Here is a 21,336-nt window from a genome sequence, read left to right on the forward strand (position 1 = left end):
TGGATCCAAACGCTTCATTCTCTGTCAAGCACGTAATTTCACTGTCTCTCCCCACCCCTGACATTGCCGTCCATTACGCAACTAATTTGTTCAACCGCCAGAGTTAATAATTGTGAAAATAACCACACCATCTAACTGTATTTCCTACACTGCACCTCTCCCAAAACAAGTGACCGACTGACACCGACAGTTTAATATTAATGTTTTTAAACATTTGATAACTTATAATCATAAAAAATAATTGAAACCAAAATTTAAAACGTATATACACGTTAACAAAGGAACGTAACCAAGGAATCCAAACGGTAGTAAGGTTTTCAATTATTTCTTTTTACTAGTATTCAATTTACTTAAATAATTTACACTAATTTACGCATACTTTATAGTTGCAACACAATTAGACCGTATCCTCTTGAATAACCAATCAGAAAAACACAACAGGATCATTTCTTTTAATACATATGATAAAAAAATATTAATGAATATTTTTTTAATACATGGGGATTACGATATAAAACGATTATTTCCAAATTTACCTCATATCAAGTCGACTACCGTATTTCACAGTACAGCCCAGCACATCTGTAATACAAATAAGCGCAATAACACTTAGAGATGTTACTAATTGCACGCTAGTCCTTATAAAAAAATAAGTAAATTTAGACTCGATTTGATCGTTACAAAGTTCAATTTTTCTAATGTAAATTTTGTTTATAAATGGTTCAACAAGCGATTTTTTTCAGCATTTTAATAATTATTTTTCTCTTAGATTTGTCACCGCTTTTGTCACATAATGTTTGAGATATGGAGGTCCGAATAATCGACGTTTTAATAAACAGTAATCTCAGATTATATTTAATCTCTTAATCTTCTAACACGAAAATCTCTCAAATAATTCGAATACTATAACAAGCAATAATTTATGTAAATTTTACGGATAAATAAAATATGTAAGTCCGGTTAACCAGAGGTCGGTTGTATAAAATCAGTGATTATTTTACTAACTGTATTATACAACGTAAAAATAAAAAAGTTATTAAGTATGATTTTTTAGTTTTAATACTATTACATAAAACGAGAAATATCATAAAGTTCATTAATAGTACTGTCAAATGGAGAATATAACATCGATTTCAAATATTTTAGGAATTTTTTTTTTTTTTAATAAATAATAGTAAAATTATAATATACTGATTCGTTAATGAAATTAAAAAAATAAATTAAAAATTTTTCCGTAAAACTTAAATTTTTTTTTTTTTTTTTCATTTCTTACCGGTATAGCTTGGTAGGTTTATTCTATGTAAATGTGAATAAGTCAAATACGCAACGCAGTAAATTAGCTGATCCCGATCTTGGCTGGCAAGGGGCCAAGAGGGAAATAAAAATTAGGTTAATTGGCAACATGGCACCTGTCAATTACTAATGTTGATCTATTTCTTATTAAGATTAATATTAAGATTCTCCGTATATTAAGAGTGTTGGAGAGGGGGGAGAGTGCAGAGACTCTCCCCCCTCGTATGACTTCGTTCTCTTGCTTCGTGTCGAAATTCATCAAACTGCGTATGTCAAAATGTGTATTACGTTGATGAAAAATTTTATTTGTTTATAATATTAGCTCCTTCCATTACATTCAGCGATGTAGAAAAAATAAACAATCTTACATAATAATAATATTAGCTTACATTTTCTTTCTGATAATTTATTAATCTATTAAAAGAGTTCTTAACGAATAACGTTGTCATACAGTAAATAATGCTTTATTTCTTTTCTGTAAGTGTGTTATTGTTTTAAAAATCGTATCAAATTTTGTTTATTTGATTATTTGTATTTATCGTATTCAGTATATTAGATGTATTTTATGTGAAGCTAGAAAACCGTTTAGAAAATAATTCTACGTGTAAACTAGGTAAGTTCTTTCAAATAATAATATTTTGTAATAAGAAAAGTTGTACACAAATAATGTGATTATTGGTTAACTTATGGGAATTTAATGAACTAATTTGCACATTTTCTTGTTATTTTAATTAAAATTAAGTACAGATTACTTTATAAAAATATGTAACTAAAATAATTTGCTTTCAAGTAAGTTCCGATACACTATAAGAGGCGTTTTGCTGAATCTTTTGTAGACTAAACGTTTTATTTACGTATTTCTATTTAAATGTGCTTACTTATTAATTATTTCGGGTATCAATATTCTAGTTTTTTTGTTTGAAGTTCTGTTTTTTTGTTTAGATTTCTGTTAATAACAAAACCTTTTGCCTGTGTCTACATTTGGTGATTAATAAATTAGCTGTGTATTTTAGAAAGATAAATTGCCTTTGTTGTTTAGTATGAAATACTTTACAAATATTTTCTCACTTTTCTTGAAAACCTTCATTATGTTCTGCAGATTAAAGCCGTCGGTTTTATGTTAGATGGTCAGACTTATTATATATATAAATTTTTCGACTATATGTAACTATATAACTTTTTTCGACAAAAATTTAGCCAAAAGTTTTGTTCTGATTTTTTTTTCATTTTTATTTTTTATTAACCGTAATAACTTACAATCGAACAACGTAATAAATGAATACAACTTTTCAAATTCACTTGTACGTGTTAGCTAAAGAACTGTACACAAAAGGGTAATGATGAATGAGGCTTTCAATTATTTAATTTTACCTAATATTCAATTTATATATATAATTACAACCGCGCACGTAAACGTGACGATTGCACATTTATATAAAATTACATTCGCGTGCGCGGTTTTATAATTTTTTTTTTTTTACTAAATATTTTTTATTTTAATTTAAAGCAGAAATTAAAAAAAGTCGAATATTGAAATTAACAATAAAATTGTAATGTCCGCTCGGAACCGCTTGTAACCGCTCGGAAAAAAATTACAAAAATATGTATTTCTATGAATATAAAATATTAACACTCGGATGTTATTTTGCTGAATCGGTTACATTTTATCGTCCGATGACTCCTCAAAAGTGACCGGCATTATTCTGTTGTCGAGTTCCATTAACAATATATCCCAGTCTGGCGAGCATTTTTTAAATAAATAGGTAAAATCGGTTTAAAACAGCAATATTACATAGCCTTGTTTTACAACGGCCACGTTAATTTGCTGTTCAATTTCTTTCAGTTTACAAATACTTCTCAGATACGCAGCAAAAAGCTGTTCCCGTACTTAAATATCACTCGGTGTAAATAAAAGAACATGTCCTGAATGATCGACTGATTCATCAACGTCCAGCAAAAATACTGAAAAATGGATGAAAATAAATTTGAGTACATGTTCTTCTTGCGGTGTTCCATTTCAATAAAATGGATTTTTAACATTCGGAATATAAAGAGTTAAAACGGAGTAACCATGAAACTATATATATATATATTTTTTTTTTTTCTTTAATTTGTCGGTAATAAAAGAAAAGATATCAGCTTGGCTTTTGAAGTATGTAATTTTCATTTAAATATTTAAAAACAAGTTTCTACATTTTTTTAAATCAGCCTTGAAAGTAATAAGAAAAGTAAAAAAAAAACATATTGAACAATCCTTGCAAATTTTCCCCATTTTCGACAATGTTATACGAGATGCGTATTCACTAGATCGGGGCTTGAAAATACTCCTTCAGATATGTATCGAAAAAACAGTTTTCGGGATTTTTTAACAGCTATGACGGCTTACAGTACAAATGAAATTTTTCTAAAATATTTGTTTTATAAAGATTATTAGAGTACTCGAAAATATTAATACAATTGTTTGGGTTATAATTACGATTCTATTCCAAAATATGTGTGGGAAAATTAGATCGTTCTTTGTGTCCTTTATACAGTCGATGTGTTCTTTAATCCTACTCGAAAAAGGATAACTCGAAAACGATTCCCCTGTAGGATGTTGAAATTTTGGATTTAGGTCTTTTGTAATATCTAGTTGTGCACCTCTCCTTGAGGGCTTTCCAGCGGTATATCATAGGGAGGGTACTTGTTTTCATCGGTTCCTAAGTTATAGCCAAATATTTTTTTTATTTTTTTATTTAAATTTATTGATTTATTAATAATTATTAACCTCTGATTCTAAAAAAAATTACATTAAATAATAATTCCATAATAACAATAAAAAAAATAATAAAATATCAGAAGTTATTAATGAAATATCATTTTATGTACTTTTCATTTAAAAAAAAAAAATGTGTATATATAATTAAATAGGCGTACAAGGAAGTTATCTGGTGTCCACATCAGATTTTTTATACGGTAAAATATTTACAAAATGCCATCTTTTCAAAATTTAAAAAATTTATTTTTTAAATCGGTTTATTATTATTTTGAATTTAAATTTCGTCGTTAAACGTGAACGCATGATATTTTTGATAGCGATTAAAATGCTCTAACTCGATTCCCCGGGAAAAATTAAAATAATATTTTAATTAAACTGTTCGTTTCTTTTGCGTATACAATGGTTTTTCATAAAACGGGAAAAACCTTTTTCGACATAAAACACGTCTTAAAAACTATTAAATTATTTTATTTAAATATGTTATTTTTCTTATCTAAGTTAACGTAGACGCTATATAAATTTATAGTAATTTATATATATTTATAGTAATTTTACGTAGACGTTTTATAAATTTTTTATTATTGTTTGAAGATAAAGTTTTTTTTAAATTTCATGGAATTTTTTTGTGTTGCCATAGCAACAGCTATTATATTGTCTTCCACCTGCGGTTATTTAAAGTAATTTGTACGGTTAAACTGCTCAGTATTTCGTATAGTTTATTGTTTAATTACTATTTGGAATTATTTTGTATTAAGTTTATTACCTCTTATTTTTTTCTTAGTATGATCCGTAATGTTTTATAAAATTTTGATTGTGTATTAAATTATTATTATATATATACTACCTCTACCCGCCACGCTTCACTGTGGCACATTGTGGTTGCATGGATGAGTAATGAGAAACAAAACAAAGAAGTTTCATAGAAGTTTAATTTTGCAATACTTGTGGATATACAATATTTTTTGTTTTTCCACTGTCTGCGTAGATATAAAGGCTATCTGGTTTGCCGACTCGGGAACACGCAACATACAGTTGTCCATGTGAGAAGCATCTGCATTCTAAATCTAAACCACACGATTCTAAAGATTGACCTTGAGCTTTATCGATTGGGATTGCAAATGCCGATCGAATTGGGAATTGCAATCTTTTAAATTAAAATGGTGTATCGGTCGGGATTATGGGTATTCGAGGAATAAGGACATCTTCACCTTTGAAAGGCCCCGTTAAAATCGTTGCTTCCACTACGTTATTCATCAATTTCTTAACTGCAAGTCGCGTGCCGTTGCAGATTAATATTCCGCAACAGGATAATTGTCATTTTTTGATCGAACTGTTGCTAGAATCAATCTAATGAGGAATGTTTTCCCAATTCCTCCTGGCGCATCCAAGAAGAAGGTCCCCCCCAACTCCGTCATTTATCATTTGCATTATGCGATCGTAAATGCCTTTCTGTTCACGCGTTAATTTGGGAATGTTTGATCGGATATATGACTGAAGATCACCGATGTTGTAACTCTGTTCACGGCGTAAATCCACATCAAATGAAGCAATCGCAGCTCGGGTGGGTGCTGGCATTCCCGATCGACTAAGAACTTTATTTGCAATAGCTAAGCACTTGTCTTCAATATTTATCGATGCTTCGTTGTAAATGCCTTCTGTAAATTCCACGGTCATATTGGTATTTTCTAGGCGTACTGTATGCAAAATATCCTCAGCCATATGCGATCGATATCTTTCCCGTAACTCTGTGGGAGATGAAGGGAAGCAAGCGGTCAATATAATTGCGAATAATGCGCGAATTTGGTTTGGATGTGCAGTGTTGCATGCGTCATTAATAAATATATCCCACTGTTGGTCGTTTACTAATAAATTCAGAGCTTGGTGAAAGGCGCAGCTCGATCACGATACGATCACCCAAAAGTACCTCGATTAAAGTGAATATTTAATTCAGATTGTATAATAATCTGAATCAGATGCAAGTGGTTACGTTTTTTTTTTTTTTTTTGTTAATAAACAATGTAATTGGTAACAGGTATTGTTTCACATCTGACTGCGGTTGTCGTTAGCTAGTATGGCGAGTGTTCCCCTCGCTTCCGGCAGATGGCGCGGTCACTGGTACACAACTGACCGTTAAAAAAACTGTTTTCTCGCGGTCGCGGGTATGTGACTGATGCGAAAAATAGATAAAAACAATCTTTGATGCGGGTTATATATCGTGCTAAAATTTGAGCTCAATCGGTGCAGAACATTTTGAGTTTTTGAAGCGTACACGAACGAACTTAATATTTTTATATATAAAGATATATATACTGTATATTTACTTCTTTTTTTTTTGTGAAGTATTGGGGCATTAAGGATTCTAGCTTTGGCAAGTGTGATTTTTCTCTTATATTTATGCTTTTTTATATGCCATTCGTTTAATTGTTATTCTGCATAATAATGGCGTTTATTTGTTTCTGCTCAAATTTGTAATAACGAAAATATTATATTTCATATTTTACTTTCTGTTTTATACGGAAGACTGTTAAAATAATTGGACCGATATCGTTTTAAATTACATATTTTACATTCGTATGTAAAACTATAGATTTTATGGTTTTAACCAGAAATATTTTGTCATAATCAAGAATAATAGTTTTCTAGAAGCCTCCTCTTTGTGGATGGATCTATAAACTTTTTTATGAATCGATGTTACAATTTTTCATTTCTGTAGTTAACAGGTGAGAACTTAGAGAAATTTTGCGATTTCTTTTCTCATCTCTTTTTCTACCCGACCGTGTGCTCCACGAAATTCTTTTAACATAATAAAATTCCGAAGATCGTAAAAATTATTCGTACTGTTGTAAAAAGTTTTTTTTATATCTATGTTTGTTAGTTTATAATTTACTTAATCAGAATTGTTGAGAAATTAATACCATTAATTTTTTAATTATTTACTTTAAAAAAAAATAATATTACGGCAAGTTAATTATACTCCTTGAATTAAATGTTTAATTTCAACACTAAGAAAACTACGCTCTTTCTATTCGTGTTAAAATAATTTTATTTGTGATTATGTTTAGGAGATTCTTTGAAGTTTGAATTATTTTTGCTCCGAAGTAAATCTACTGTGTTTTGAAGGGTTGGGTGCGCGTGTGTATATGTATATATTATTTTTACTTAATTTTTTTTGTGAACTACTGGGGCGATTAACGATTCTAACTTTCGTTAGCGGGTTTTTTCTCTTTTATATATAATTTTTTCAATACCATTCGTTTAAATATCTCAAAAAAAAACAACAAAAAATAGATTCTCAGTTGGAATGTTTTCCCTGATAGAAAAGTATTTTTTGGGGAAAGTTAAAAGAAAAATTGTTTGAAAGTAATAATAAATATTTCCTCATTATATGACAATCTTTTTTACAGTTTACTAGAAGTTAATCGACTGCGTTTAGAGATATTCTTTTTATTTTAAACGGAACGCTCGCTTCACTTTTACATTTCTTGAGAATGGCCTGTACGGATAATTTTATTTGAAGTACTACTCATATTACACATAAAAATGATAAGCTTTTAAAATATTGATTAACACTTAAAAACTATAAAAAAATCTCCGCCAAATAAACAATTTACAAAAGTTTCTGAATCAGCCGAACTTAAGAGGTCGAAATTTAAAGAATCTATGAAATGAATCATTTAATAATGAAAAGAAATACGTTAAGCGCGCGCGTGTGTCTGTGTGTAAGCCGTGCATTAGAAAAAGGCCGCGTGACGGGAATACAATGTAATTTGGACGGTAAAAACCTCATTTGGTAAAAAGGAAAACTGAGACGCAAAATGTTTTATTATACATATATATTTTTTTTCATATTAATGCTTTTAATACCGCATCATTTTTAAATTAAAAATTCATTAGATCATTAGATTGAATGATTATAATGATAATTTCATGTATTTTGTAGCGGAAATTCCTCTGGTAATCCTGAGAAAAGTTTTCTTATAACTTATGTGAACATAAGGTCTTATTCTATATTCCCTAGTAAGCGTGAAAAAAGATTTTTTATTGAAATTTTTTTTGTATTTGTTCGGTCAAGAGTTTTGTATATACATAAAATTATTGATGAACAAGTATAGAACTGTAAGATATATGTAGTCTAAAATTCTTTTTATAATTACACTGCCGCTTGTGCTAAAAAAAAAAAAATCAGTTAAAACTGACAGTAGTTAAAACAAAGACGCAAACGCTATTGTATGTAACCAATTCAAGGACAAGTAATAGTTTATAAAAAAACTACATAACAAAAAGGCTTGTACTGACCACTGTTCATGGCGGTAAGAGAGAGGATGTAAAAAACTGGGCATCGTTAACGATAAATCATTTATTTTAAAATTAATATTTGTTTTGTTTTTGTTTGAAAAAGCGTTTAATCGTTTAAATCAGAGTTTATATATTTAAAATAACGTAAAAAGAATCTGAATTATGTTGCTAAATTTGTTTAACTAAAGTTTTTAATTTATCGACTTTGAATATTTTTTATTTATAAATATTTATATGAACAGGAAAGGAAAACGACACCTAAGTTTTTTTTACAATAAAATTTTTTAAATGTTTGGTGTTTTGGTCAAATGGATTTTACAGCAGTTAAAATGAATATAATGATTTTAAAAATCGTTTATGTTTATATATTTCGTGTAAATTCTTTACTTTTCTGCAGTGTAAACATTTTATTTGCTTTTCATGTGCGTGCGTGCGCGCGAGTGTGTGTATGTGCATTGAAACATAATTGACGTACACTTAGATCGGATAGACAAAATACCAAAAGTGAGATAAAAGATGAACAGATTTGTTCGTTATTTATAATAAATCATTTATATTACAGAGCTTGTTTACTCACTTATTATCCCTCTCTTTCTCTCTACACAAATATATATATATATATTCAAACGTATGTAACACGTGTTCATGAGATATAACATCACCCTTGACTTACTGTACAGCTGTCATTATACTGTCTACTATAAGTAATGTGGAATGATTTATGTTTCTTGCCGTGTCACTTTGTATTTTAACGGTAATGTTTTATACTACTCTAGTCTGCAGTTTCTTTTCTATCTACTTAAATCAGTTATTCTTTCTAATAAATAGAATAACATTTCTTTAAAGATATATTCACTTCCATTTGAATTATGAAAAAAATCAATATTATTATTTCTTGAATCTTTTCTTTAAATTTTTTTTTCGGTTCCGGACCATTTCTTACCTAATAAATAAAAGATAAGGTAAGAAACGGAAATATTTCCGTTTTACCTTGAATAAGAAAATATAGTGTCTCATAAAAGTCGCTTGACCGAGAAATACAGTATTTCAAAAGCTGAAAACAATACTTGTGCTTTTATTAAATCGAAAATAAATTTTTTTTAGATAGTAAAATTTATTATACATTTTTTTAAATCCTTACAAGAACTGCTCAAAAAGCTTCCGAGCTTGGTGGTCTTCAACCGTTTTAAGGGAAAAACGTAGTTTACTGTTCACAGTTAATTTAAAGATCAAATTATCAGTAACAGGTGTGTTTTCCTATAAATATATCAAAACACAAAAACATAATATTACAATTAATATATAATATTATATTATTGCCCAAATCGACATATCACCTGCGACCGTATTTTTTTTTTTTTTTTAATTGAATTTTTATGGGCATCGACTGCTAAGGCCATTAGCCCTCGTCACATTCTTTAAAAGAAATTATTATCTCCATCAGGATCGTCATATGTAAGGGTGTAAAGGGCCCTTACATTTTATTTAAAAACACAAAACCTTCACAATAAACATTAAGACAGTAGACAAGGACAATCACAAACAATTACGGGGTGTAAAGGGCCCCGATATTAAAATTTGAGATTTGGTTCTCAAAAGACCATGCATTTAAAATTAAAATTAAACTTATCAATACCATTTCTTTCTTTATATATATATATATATATATATATATATATATATATATATATATATATATATATATATATATAAACTACCGCTTAGAGTTTCTTTTGTCACAGCTTTAAACTTTCATTTTATAGACTTTTAAGAAGTCCACTGGCGTGTAAAAATGCAACTATATTTTCTTTATTTCCATTATCCAGATCAGCACTAATATTATTTGTAAGACGGAACCTCTTTCTGAGGTCCTCATATATGGTACACTCTTCTATTAGATGCTTGATTGTCAGTGTTTTATTACAAACACCGCACATTGGTCTCACTTCGCCGGTTAACATATATAAATTTGTTAATCGCGTGTGACCGATTCTAAGTCTGGTCACCGCTACTTGTTCACGGCGAGTCAACTTAAAGTCGCTTTTCCATTTATTATTTATTTATAATATATATTATTTATAATATATTATATATTTATAATATATAATAATTTATAATTATTTATTTATTTATATACGCGACCGTATTATTTTTCCTGACAATCGAAAAATTGTGTAAGTTTATTTTTTTAAATTTTAACTTCGTTAGGTTTATTGATAATTCAGTGTTGCACTTCCTCCACATTCAATTAATTTACATCGATAAATTTAGGATAACCGTAACTTTTAATCATATCCTTATACTATATTTGAATTTATTAAATATATCCCTTGTATCAGTTTAGTTACACTTTCTTTTTCTTTTACAATAGTTAACCTTTCTTTCCAAAAATAATACGATTCTAAATTATAATTTTCAATTATTATTAAATAATCAGATGTTTCACCATCTCTGTTACATATACATATATGTAATAATGCCTGTTATATGCATATGCACATCTTTAAAAGTACGTAGAATTTTATTTCACTAACAACTTCTGATTTTTTTCATATTTTTTTATTTTTATTTTTATTGAATAATTATTTATTGTAAAATTTGTTTTACAATCACGGGCTAATAATTATTAATAAATTAATACATTTAATTAAAAAAAAAAAAAAAAAAAAAAACGTTAAAAAATTGAAAAGGATTTTATGTCTGATTCGAACCTAATATGCCATTCCCTTATAGATGCAGATATTTCCATAAATTAAATTTTCATTTAAGTACTCGTAGAACCGATGGAAAAAAGTACCAATTGTGTATATCATTGAAAAGCTCTCAATGAAGGCAGTTATTATAAAGTCCAAAATCAAATTTGTTTTGGATTTTGGACTTTTTTGGACACTTTTCATTCAGTAGTTAGGCGAGATACGTATGTATGTATACTGTTTTTGAACGTAAGTTGTTACTTCCTTGTACGAAGTAAAGGAAGTATTGTGATCGCGAAAAATTTCGGCTTCCACATTTCAACGGAAATATCCATTTTGACCACCCCTGAATCCGTTTTGACTAGTTTCGGCGTGTCAGCTGTACGTACGGATTTATCTCGCATAACTCAAAAAAGATTAAACGTAGGATGTTGAAATTTTGGATTTAGGCCTGTTGTAACATCAAGTCCAAAAAAAAAATTGGATTTTGGACTTTTGCACGTAGTTTCGAATCAGACTTTATGTCCTTTTTTTAAATTTAATTATTAACTTCTCATTGTAAAAAAAGTTTACGATGAATAACAATTCAATAACAAATAAAAAATAAAAAATAGCAGCCGTTTCTAATGAAATAAAATTTGTGTACTTTTCATTTTTAAAAAAGTATGTAAATGTAATTTAATAGGCGTACAAGGAAGTCGTGTGTTGTCCATATCAGATTTTTTTATATTTATTTTAGTTAAAAAGTTAAAACGTCTTTCTATTAAAATAAAATGTCAATCTGAGGTATAAACTATTGACGTAAATGTGACTAATATAAAAAAAAAAAAAGATAAAAAGAAGATAATTTTTACAAGAAAAATATCAAATCTTTAAGCGTCGCATGGATCCCAGATTTGGCTCGGATTTTAATCAAGAGATTTAGACGGGAAGTTAAACTAAAACTTTTCGCTGATATAACATAATTTTAAAAACGTAAAGTAGAAATAAAAAATGAATTTCATCGTTAAAAAAATAATATCAAGAGGTAATGATAACGATGATGATAAATGACTGCGATGCTGATGATGATTTTAACTATCGAAATACGATTATTCGCTTGTTAAAAAATAAATGCGGTGCTATAGGAGATCGTTAAAAGTCGGATCGGTGGATAAAGTGACAAATAAAGGTGTTGCGGCAAATCGATGAAGCAAGTAGTAGCATTTCAAAATATAGAGTTAAAAGAAGACAGATTTACAGGCCAGATAGTAAGGCGTACCGGAACAGTCGCTTTAATATTGGAGAGACTTGAAGGTGGGAAAAATTGTGCCGGCAAGCAACGTTTGGAATTTGTAAAACAAATTGTTAGAGATGTAGGATTTAGGGGGTATACAGCTATGAAACGACTGGCATTAGATAAGGGTATCTCGGAGAGCCGCATAAAAGCAGTCAAATGACTTGAGGCAAAAAAAAGATACAGATAGAACACGTTTCAAAAATATTAAACGGTTTTGATTTAACTTTTCAAAAAGCATTCAAGCATAACAAAAAAATATTCATTCGTTAATAGTGTTCTGCCGATAGGGCAGGTCCTTCAGGCTGCTGTTCTCCACGTTGTTCTATCCTTCGCTAACCTCTTTGTTACAGTACGTTTCCCTTTACCGTTATCCCATCCGTCGTTTGAAATTTCTTCCTTTCGTTCCATTCACCGAGCCTTCGACCGTATTCCGCTAATAAATACATTCCTCTCGTACAATATCATAGCGTTTCCTTTTCCTGCATGAGATCGCATTAAGCATTTTCTTGATCTCTCCGATTCTCTTTAATAATTCTTCGCGGTCATACTATCTGAAATTTATCGTTCTGCGCCACACCCGCATTTCAAGTGCTTCTATTCGTTTTCCGTTTTTGTTTCTCGTCGTCCACGTTTCAGCTCCATAACGCATCACGCTCCAAATAAAACGTTTCATTAATCTCCTCCTCGACACTAAGTTTAACCTTCCTCACAGTAGTCTTTCCTTCTTATTAAATGCCCGCTCGCTTCTTGATATTCTTGTTTTAATTTTCGTGCAAATCAGGTCATCGGTTATAAACCCACCGGGTCGGTCTAGCGGTGAACGCGTCTTCCCAAATCAGCCGATTTGGAAGTCGAAATTTCCAGCGTTCAAGTCCTGGTAAAGCCAGTTATTTTTACACGGATTTGAATACTAGATCGTGGATACCGGTGTTCTTTGGCGGTCGGGTTTCAATTAACCGCGCATCTCAGGAACGGTTGACCTGAGAATGTACAAGACTACACTTCATTTACACTCGTACGTATCATCCTCTGAAGTATTATCTGAAAGGTAATTACCGGAGGCTAAACAGGAAAAAGAAAGAAAAGGTCATCGGTTATAAAGCTCCCTAAATTCTGAAATTTCTTCACCCGCTCTAAAACTTAATTTCATATCTTAATCTCAATCTTCACCTCTTTCCCGTACGTTTTGTCTTCTTATTGCTGTTCGTCATACCCCGACTCTGGTAAACTTCGTTTAATTTATCGAGCGGTTTATTTAGTTTACTTTGGCTCTTTTCCAGATACTTTTTCCTCTTTTTCCATTCTGACAGGATTTAATTATTTGTTCCCGATATATAGAAAACTATTCGAAGTGTAAAATTTAATCGATGAGAACGCGAACATTTATTTTGTAACAAATTATTAAGGAATCTTTTACTTTTCACCCTGCCTTTTTCCATACACCTACGCTTGCACAACTCCGTCGACTTAACTGCTCCTCTAAGTTACATAATTATAATAGTTTTACCGATAGAGGAATAAAAATTTTTGGAAATAAATTTTGCAAGATATTTTGGATAGTAAACTTCGCACTTTCGTTTTACTACTATTTGACTGTTGCAAGTTGTACGCTAATATTTGCAACAATATTTTAATTTTACAATTTTCATACGGCTATTTTTCGAAATCCTTTAGTGTCGCTACCGGACAGTACACCTGGATTTAGGCATACATTTACTATTATTTATACTTTTCTTTTTTCTGTTTAGCCTCCGGTAACTACCGTTTTGATAATACTTCAGAGGATGATATGTACGAGTGTAAATGACGTGTAGTCTTGTACTCTCTCTGTTCGATCGTTCCTGAGATACGTGGTTAATTGAGACCCGACCGCCAAAGAACACCGGTACCCACGATCTAGTATTCAAATCTGTTTAAAAATAGCTGGCTCGACTTCCAAATCGGCTGATTTGGGAAGACGCGTTCACCGTTAGATCGACCCGATGGGTTACTGTTATTTATACTGTTCTTATATATTATACTGAATTACAGGGCGGTTATCAAAAGCGGAAGCGGAATTAATAACGAAACAGGATACATAATTTCATAAAAATATTAAGCGACTTATCTTCCCCTTTTCTCGTCGCTTGTTCTTGTACTACCGGAATTTATTAATTTTTTTCCATTATTTCAAACGATAATAATTATGATCGATTTCACACGCCGTTAGAGTTAAACGTCTTATTGACGAATTTGCATTTACGTTTAAAAGCAGGAAGTCGAAAGTTCGATCAAAAGTGAAATTTAATCGACAGGTCAAAATTAAAATTAAAAACAGCAGCGGCTTAAAATGATTTTGTACGGTGTAAAATGCCGCGTAATGTTTTTTACTTCCTTGTACGAACTAAAGGAAGTATTGTGACGGCGAAAGATTTCGGTTTTCAGTTTTTAACGAAAATATCCATTTTGACTAGTTACGGTGTGACGTCTATACATATATACGTATATCGCGTAACTCAAAAACGATTAACTGTAGGACTTTGACGTTTTTGATTTAGGACTGTTGTAACATCTAGTTGTGCACCTCTCCCCTTTCGATCGCAATCGACTTGACTAAAAATGACCAAAAAAGCCCAAAACCCAAAAAATTTCGATTTTGGACTTTTTCTTCGCCGCAGCAATAAGCCTTCAACGAGAGCTTCTCAGCGATGTACCGTAAGCGGTACTTATTTCCATTTGTTCCAGAGTTATAGCCAAATAACATTTTTGGATCTTACGAGATCGAATTACTTTAAATCTTTGTTTCTACTCCGGAACGCAAAAATCTACACGTTAAAAATATATAATGAATTTAAAAATCTAAACGCATTTTGGAAAAAACTTTAAAACAAACAGAACAATTAAATTTTGAAATTCTATTCGTTTGTTAAGCGGTTTAAGATAAAAGAAAGAAGGGAAATTTGTTCTAATTTTTGGGGGATTTAGGGTTAAAATTTATTAATTTCTCTCGTTAGCGGCTAACGAGAGAAGTCTTTCTATGGAAAATTTATTAGCACCTTTTCTTCTTTCATATAGTAATACCGATATACTTAGTTTACCGTATTTGGCTTTTATATATAAGTTCAATATTAGAAGAAATAAAGTCAAATTACTAAAGCCGGGAAATAATCAAAACTACTCGTATGTAATTTTACCGGCTTTTATTTTTCAGTCGCATATATTGTAATTTACTATTGACAATGTACGCGCGAGAAATAATTTATTTGAATAGATAAACAGTAATCGATAATAGTTTGCGTTTACATTACACGCTTACAAAAAAAATGCCATTAGATGTATTATGAAGAACGTAAATTTATATGAATATGTCTGAAGCGATACGTTTTCTACTCTGTGTTTATTTACAAGATACCGGAGAATATTTATGTAATATAAAATTATTTCGCAGTTCTTAAAAAGAAGTTTATTCGAGGTCGCCTTATCGGAGAATAAATTTTAAATTGAAATACGTAGATGTTTCATACACCGAATATGTGTTTACGTATTAAACGTAAATAGATACGTATATGTTTGTAAAACGTAAAATATATACTTGTGCTCGCGACGTAAACTACTCGACATCTTTTCTTTTTTTGAAAAATTATTTTTATATTCTGTCTTTATTACCCCGTTTAATTTTATTAAACAAATTATTACGCGTAACAGCGGTACAGGAATTTCGTTAAATACAGCGTCGTATTTTTATAATTCTGTACGATCCGTTTTAAAAACGTATCGGTTTACAGGTTTGCTTCTTTTAAAAGAAACTACGTCTGAATTCGGATATTATATTTACGATGTGAAAAGCAAACAATTTATTTTCTCATATATTATGTACATAGCGTTTTACTTACCGCTTTGGTCACCGTGGGTTTTCTCAAACCGTATACAAAATGGAAATTGTTGTAACCGCAGAGAACATTTTACGTTCTTTTTATTTGTTACTTTCACTTCTGCAACGTATCGCATTAATTACTTTTTATAGAAACCTTCTCAATATATTGAAAAGTTTTGAGCGTTTGGTAATAATTCGATAACCGAATTTCGGTTAAAAAATCGTAAGTACTTTGAAAATGATCGTAGTAGAGACATCGGTGTAATATTATGTTTTATAATGTACCTTTTATTTTCTTCTTTTTTACGTTAGGGATGGAATCGGCAATACGATTTACAACTTATTTTGTGTAACGTTTCAATTTTTCTCATTCCATATGAATTCTATATCGATAGCTTCAATAAGAGGTATATTTAATCGATCAAACGTAATTCATGAATACTAAAATAAGTTTTTATGGATATTAAATTTGGGACGTGCAAAAACGGTTCGCCTTCAAAATTGATCGAAAAAGTAAGATCTTCGCATCACGATTTATTCGTTTGTCTGAAAGCAACGAACGACTCGTACTCGCCGTTCAATTCGTACGCGAATATGTTTATAACGATAGAGATAACTTATATAGTATTTATTGTAATTACCTACAGGTATATACGGTTTAGAATCGCACTCGTATTATGGAGTATTTATTATGCGGTTACGTATTCAGTTATTGCCGTACTTGCTACGAGGCAAAAAAATAAGGTATCTTAATTGCAGCAGGTAAATTAAAAAAAAAAAAAAACACTGTGACAAAAACTTGGTACTCTCTACGCAATTTGAGAAGAAAATTTAGAATGTACCGTCAGTTTTATCGAAATTAAATGAACGGGAACGAAATGACTGTAAATCTTCTTTAAATAATAAAGTTTATATCGTATTTTCTTAACGTAAGTAGCGATAGCTTTTTTTCATTTTGTTATGAAATCGTAGTAAAATAAGTTCTGAAGTACTAAAGATTTATTACAGTTATACTATCTTTATTAGGTTAGCAGTAAAGTAATTTTTAGGCGTACAGTTTCATTAAATATTGTTGTTGCAAACACAGCATTTATCTTGCGGTTATATATGGATTAAGCTAGAAGAGAGTCTATTAAGTAATGAACAATAATAAAGATTTAACGGTTTGAGTGATGTATAAAATTTTACTGGATCGAGAATATTCTCGAAGTACTAAATAAATCCGTTATCGATAGAAATGCTTTATCGAATTAAGAATATTTTATAAAAAGTTTATCCTTTTTGACGAGTCTTTTTTTTAAAAATTATTTCTTACTTAAGAAAATTTGTTTTCGTTATTTTATTTCTTGTAATAATCCCGTTCGTTACATCTAACGGAATAATTTTAACTTTTAAAAAATTCAACCGGGTAACGCGTGTTTCACACGTGCTTTTCATATCGAAGAGATAGATATCCTTGTACCGAAGACCCGTTTATAATAATGAAGTGCAGAGATGAAATTAATTAAAGAAAATTAGTATTCGGTATTACGTAGTGAAATTTTGCATCGTTCATAATAATTTCATATACCTAATCGAGCATAGCCGACTCTATCTGCTTTCCGTATTTAAAAGAATTATATTTATATTCTTTCTTTTCAAATATAATTCTGTAAAATTTTAATAAAATTAATTCCGCTTAATTAAAAATAATTAATTACATGTAAAATGCGATTTCAATTTGTTATCCGATAAAATTTACTCTTATTTCAGAAGTAAGTCGTGCAAACGTTGATTAATCTAATCGTTAAAAATATAATCTATATCGTACGACTCGGTCAGTGCGAAATTCAGGTCCGATGTTAGTGTCGATTCTGTTTTAACGGTGCAAAAATTAGAGGTTTATTCGTTAATACAATTTGAGAGGATTAATTTTTCATTTTGTTAATCGAATTTGTCAAGCGAATTTTCATGTTACCGTGATATAATAAATATCGTATCGATCTGCCGCGGTTTAAATAAACGACAAATAATACAGTGATTTTTTTTCTAACTATTCGTAGGCGAATTAAATATAATAAATATTAAATGAAGATGTATGACGCGATCGTTAGGATGAATCGGATATGTTAAACTCAAAAGAATTTATTTTCATTAATTTTTAACGTGAAACTTCTGTTTGACTAATTTAATTACTGGTTGTTCACGATTCGAATAGCGTGAAATAAATAAAAAAACAAATATTTATAATTCAGACAAGATGCGTATTTAATTAAACAACGAGTGGTCTGTAAAAAGAATAAAATACGAATTTATAAATGTTCATAAAGAGACTTGTGTTGAAATGAAAATAATTTAAATAAAGATTAAACAAATAAGATATAAGATCGTTAATGATGCTTGATGGGTGAATTGCATACACGGCTGTTATTGCGCGACGACTGACCGGTCCAGCTAGCCTTGCGCGCATACCCCCACTACTAGTAGTGGGGGTATGCGCGCAAGGCTAGCGCGCATACGAGCGCAAACATACCGGCCACCAAAAAATATATTTTTTAAATAAGACTAAGTAATTATCTAAAATGTTCAATAATAAGCGATAAAATCATCGGTCAAATAATAAAAAAAAGGAGAATAATCGCTAAAGATCCAGGCATTAAACACTTGTAAACAGTTAAACAGAGTAAAATAAAATAAACAAAGTTATTCGGCATTATCTGACACTGGTAATTTGCAAAGCTATCGATCGATCTCTTAAAGACAGCTTGATTATTATGTAACGTTGCAACACGAACAAATTTGTCAGAACCAGATGAATCTCTTTGAGTACAGCTAACTTCCATCGCAAAGGTGGTAAATTATCTTCTTTGACGACTACTACGTCATCGACCTTGAGGTTGGATCGATCAGCTTTACACTTGTGTCGTTGTTGAAGGGAGTTCAAGTAATCGGCCCGCCGGCGCTGAATTCCCTGAATCAGCGGGAATTCTCGCAGCCCGCCAAAATGTGGTTAGTGAGGAGGTATGAAATGCCATTGACAAGATTCAATCGTCTCAAAGTTGACGGTTCGTTTCCCTTTACTTCGTTAAAATTGTATAAATCCTTTAATTCGGGCATTAATAAAATTAGAACCGTTATCGCTGTAGATATTGGCGCATTTGCCTCTACGAGACGTAAAACCACGAAGTGCAGCTACGAAAGCCTCGGTCTGACTAACTCTAGATGAACCGGTCGGGTGAAAAGGCACACGAAAACTGCTACGTGAGCCTTAATTTTTGTTTTAGAGTAACGTGTTTCTGTTTTAATGTAGAGCGGACCAGCGTAGTCCACACCGCATTAAGGAAAGCTCGACATGGGCCAAGTCGAGTAGGCGGTAATACGATAAATTGAGTTCAACTTAAAATATGTAATGCATTTATGCAGTACAAGCTTGATTAGACATCTTATATTTGGAATCCAGTATTTAGTACGAATTGATGCGATCGACAATTGTGGACCTGCGTGAAGTAGTCTGAGATGTTCATGTTCTACGATTAAGCGAGTAAAATGATGTTTAGGTGGCAATATTATTTGATGTTTAGCAGAGAATGGAAGTTCTGTATGCTGCAGGCGTCCTCCCGCTTTCAATAAGTTGTTCTTGTTAGTAAATGGATGTAAATCTGGAATTTTTGTTTTATACGATAATGATTTTCCATTAGACAATGTTAAAATTTCTGTATTGTAACTTAACCGTTGTGCTAATCAATACAGATATTTAAAGCATTTTCTAACACGGATGGAGATAACAGTAGATTAGGGGTTAAATTTTTAGATGATTTTATACAATTATTTATAAATCTTAAAAAATATGCAATAGGTCGTTGCAGACGAGCTAAAATTCTGATCTTGTATAGTAGTCATTAAACCGACTTATTTACGTTCAGGAATCTCTTGCCGCTCGACTGATGCTTTCGGCGCAATTGTCCGGTTCAGTTCATTACTTAGAAGCCAATCTGCACCACACCACCAAAGCGAGTTCCTAACGAGATCTTTAGGGATGACGCCTCTTGAAAATACGACTGCAGGATTGCGGTTTCCAGGAACATGATACCGGTCTTCAATAGATGTATTTTGTTTGATCAGCTACAAACGTTTTCCAAGTCGACGGACATTTTTAGATCCAGAAAATAACAACATTGTCTACGGAATCTGTCCGTAGACAAATTTTGTTAAATTCGATGGAAATTCTTTCTATAATTTTTTTATTAAACGGGAAAGTAGAAGAGCTCTAAACGCGGCAGTGATATTTGCTTTAAAGTTACCACCTTAGATTTTGCAGTTAAAACTACCTTTCCTGATTACACCGAATGTAAACGCAGGCACCACGGGCTGATTCGGAGGCATCAAAAAAGCCTTTGAGTTGAATACCGTTAGATCTTTCACGTGATAAAACCGATCTAACGATCATTATTTTATTTACTAAAGGAAGCTGAAAGTAAATATTCTTCCAATCGGTCTGGTAACAAGTCATTCCAGCCAAGGTTGGCATGCCAAATGCGTCGCATAAATATTATACAAACTATTACGGTGGGTGCCAACAATCCTAAAGGATCAAAAATCGATGAAATGAGTGTTAAATCGTTTCTTTTAGTAAATTTCTTGTCGCGGGGTAAATTTTCGATTCTGAATTCACTAACTATTTAAAATTGATCGTTAGACGGTCGCCAAAATAAACCTAAAGCCTTTACGGTGTCGCTACAATCAAAGTTTAAAGAACGAGGCGTCTCACGAAATTCTGGTGGAATAGTTTCTAAAAGTTTACTCGAGTTAGTCGACCGTTTTCTTAACGGAAAACCTCCCGACTTAGCGCTTGAAAGTCACTTTGAAGAGAAATGGCCCGATGTAAATCTTTTGCTCCAGATATACAATCGTCGATGTAAAAATCACGCCGAAGAATCTTTACGGCTTGATGATATTTGTCGGCTTCTTCTAAGGCAAGTCGCCTTAAACACCTGGTCGCTAAAAACGGCGCTGATACAGTCACATATGTGACGGTAGTTAATCGATATTCGCCCACAGGTTCGTCGCTAGACTTTCTCCACAGAATGCGCTGAAAGTTGTAGTCGCCAGGAACTATCCTTATTTGGCGATACGTTTTTCTATCGGCTGTAAATGCGATTTTGTGTGTACGAAACCTTAACGTGAT

General features: G+C 31.2%; 1 protein-coding gene across 1 annotated transcript in view; it reads left to right on the plus strand.

The window, feature by feature from the left end:
* The first annotated feature begins 1,778 nt into the window (after positions 1-1,778).
* The window catches only part of LOC142329786 (uncharacterized), an 84,659-nt gene continuing 65,101 nt past the window's right edge, over positions 1,779-21,336 (plus strand). Inside the window, exon 1 of the mRNA XM_075374578.1 lies at positions 1,779-1,906. The gene's annotated coding sequence lies outside the window, so the exon portion shown is untranslated. The remainder of the gene's footprint in view (positions 1,907-21,336) is intronic.

This window comes from Lycorma delicatula, chromosome 9 (assembly GCF_047948215.1).
Source record: "Lycorma delicatula isolate Av1 chromosome 9, ASM4794821v1, whole genome shotgun sequence".
In the NCBI taxonomy this organism is placed as follows: Eukaryota; Metazoa; Arthropoda; class Insecta; order Hemiptera; family Fulgoridae; genus Lycorma; species Lycorma delicatula.